Below are 2,848 nucleotides of genomic sequence, written 5' to 3'. Positions count from 1 at the left end.
GTGTTGATAAGTGGTAGATATATACGTATTTACAATACAGGGCCCACATGCTACCAGTCCAGTGCCATTCATCAAGTACCTTTGTGTTAAAGCTAACTGATATCAAAAAACCTAAGTGTAAATGCAATCAAGAATCATTTGTGACGGATTGAAATCCGATTGCCGAAACCACCTTTGGATGTATTAATTAAAGTCTTTTAAATGTCAGCTGGATTTTATCCGGATACGAGACACTTGAAATGACAAGTGTAAGTCGATACGTCAATGCTGCTATGCGTAAGCACTTAATCGGGTCTCTGAGTTAATTATTAAGCACCACTCATTTTAAACCAGAAAAAACGAGAGGGAAATTGATCTTCTGTCTAATAATACGATCCTTCTACTCATCTAAGAAATATCCTGTGACCTTGTCTACATATCAGGTTACACCATGTGGTGCCACCTCTGAGGTTGAAAACCCCTTATTTTATATGTGATCATGATGTAACCAGTCACAATAAATGTAGTAGGTGGTGTAACTGCACTATCAGTGGGGGAAGAAGTATTCAGATCCTTTACTTAAGTAAAAGTACTAATACCACCTCGCGATTGCCATCTAGCGGCCGAATATGGTAGTGCATCTAATTGTCGAAGCGGTCGAACGTCGGCACCCCACGATTGCCATCTAGCAGCTGTCAGTACCCGATCCGTTCCAACTGCACAATCCGTTCTGCGCATGCGCAAGATGTTCGCGAATGCGCTGTGGTACGATGATTTACGACACTACCCGATCTGTTCCCACACTAGCCTCCACCGGGAAGCTAACGTTAGTTTAGCTAATAGCTAATTCACGTTAGTTTAGCTAATAGCTAATTCGGGCGGACCGCTAGGTGATTATAGCGGTCTGCCGTTAGCCTCCACTGGGAAGCTAACGTTACTTTAGCTAACAGTTCATTTGGCTAACCGCTAGCTGATTGTAGTGGTCTGCCGTCCGTCAGCCTCCACAGTTAAGCTAACGTCAGTTTAGCTAACAGCTAATTCGGCTAACCGCTAGCTGAGACAGCATGCAAAGACCCTCAAAATAAAACTTCAAAACAAACGTTAACATATATAACAGTTGTTACGTCAGTTCTACTTTACTTGTGCTCATTTAAAATACAATCCCTCAATACTTGTCTTTATTGTTACTGTAAAGTCTTAATTTTGCTGTAGCCTGCTTTTCCCATTATGTTTGACTTAACGTTATTTTAGACTGAATCTAGCTGTCCGTTCTGCCTGCATGATCCGTTCTGCGCATGCGTTATTTGTCAGCTAGCGGTTAGCCGAATTAGCTGTTAGCTAAACTAACATTAGCTTGGGTGGAGGCTAGCGTGGAACAGATCGGGCAGATCGTAAAACAGTATTATCATCTGCGCATGCGTGAACATCATGCGCATGCGCAGAACGGATTGTGCAGGTGGAACGGATCGGGTACTGACAGCGGCCAAAATATGGGAGCGCATCTCGCGAACGTGATGACGTAGGTAGCGCGGTCGTCCGCCTCACCGCAACAGTGGTCTGGTGCCCTTGAGCGGAGACTGACTCTCACAGACGTAGCTATCCAGCTAACGACAGCGGACACTCGTTCATAGTGCGTAGGCGTGTAGCTCACTTTTTACCACGTTTCGTTTTTCCACAACAAAAGGCCATCTGGAGTTTGTCTTATGTTTTGGTGAAAACAACGAGGGTTCATTTTTCAGGAGTGCACTGTTTAGCCTTTTGTTTCATGCTATTTAGCTCTTTTTTAGATGCTTTTTTAGCTAGTCTGGTAGCTAGCTACCACGTTTTTCCACATCAAAAAGCCCTCTGGAGTTTCACTTTTTAATTCTTCTTGGTGCAAGCAAAGCTGTTTCGTTTTTTCAGCAATACCTACAAGTGGTAAGTAAATTTAAAAAGCAAATCTTGTGTTTAAGAATGTTCAAAGATATTTAATTCATTCAGTCATTCATGAATTAGCTAAAACTTTGACCGTGTGTTCGTAATGCTGGTGGGTTGTACCATATGACGCTAGTAAAAAAAAAAAAGTGCTAAAAAACTCGTGTTAGACCAGTGGTTACCTTGTAAATGTGAGGTCTATTGTTGTGAGTGTTAAATCGTCATAAAGGGGTTGGTTTGTGGTGTTTAAAACCCCTTGTTTCAAGACTGGCTTCTCACTTTTTTACCTGCATTTTGTAGCTAAGCGGCTAGCTAAAACTTCGCCTCGTTTTCTCAGTCTTCCTCAACAAAGACCTCTGAAGAAAGAGGATTCGTTTCTACAGAAATGGCTGCGTTTGGTGAGTAAATTTAAAAAAAAGCTTATTCTAAGGTATTTAATTCATTCAGTCATTTGTGACTTAAAAACGTTTTTTTTGTTGTATAATGTAGTTTGCGTCATTAGGTGATTCTACAAAGAGCTGGGACAACGTGGCTGTGTTAGTTGATAAAACTATTATACCACAAGGTAAAAACCTATAAATATATTATACACTACAGCATTAATTGATTTAGTACTAAGTAACATAAAACAAAAGGCCCCTCTAATAAGGAATAAGAACGCTGCAAACAGGTATTTACATTTTATTTATCTCTTTCAGGATGTAATATTTATTACTATTTAATTTATCACTGTGTTTATAGTCATCTAATATATATATATATATAGACAATCAGCCCCTGAACAAAGGATCCGTAAGGGCGACGGCTACTCGCTAGCCCATGTGGCTGAAATCAACCCTGTTAAAAGGACATGTGCTTCTATGCCCATCTCTGTGAAAGCTGCTACCCATAAAAACATTCGCCATTGTAAGCCTAAGAAGCAATTTATTGAGGTGAGTTGAAAAGGAAAACAGTA

General features: G+C 40.6%; 1 long non-coding RNA gene across 1 annotated transcript; it reads left to right on the top strand.

Annotated features, from left to right (window-relative positions):
• Positions 1–1,468: 1,468 nt before the first annotated feature.
• On the top strand, positions 1,469–2,433 carry LOC114548861 (uncharacterized). The gene is made up of 3 exons (XR_003691439.1): positions 1,469–1,896; positions 2,231–2,291; positions 2,396–2,433. It is a non-coding gene; the product is annotated as an uncharacterized LOC114548861 (long non-coding RNA).
• Positions 2,434–2,848: the final 415 nt, after the last annotated feature.

This window comes from Perca flavescens, chromosome 22, assembly GCF_004354835.1.
Source record: "Perca flavescens isolate YP-PL-M2 chromosome 22, PFLA_1.0, whole genome shotgun sequence".
NCBI classification, from domain to species: Eukaryota; Metazoa; Chordata; class Actinopteri; order Perciformes; family Percidae; genus Perca; species Perca flavescens.
This window is presented reverse-complemented; position numbering and strand designations above follow the sequence as displayed.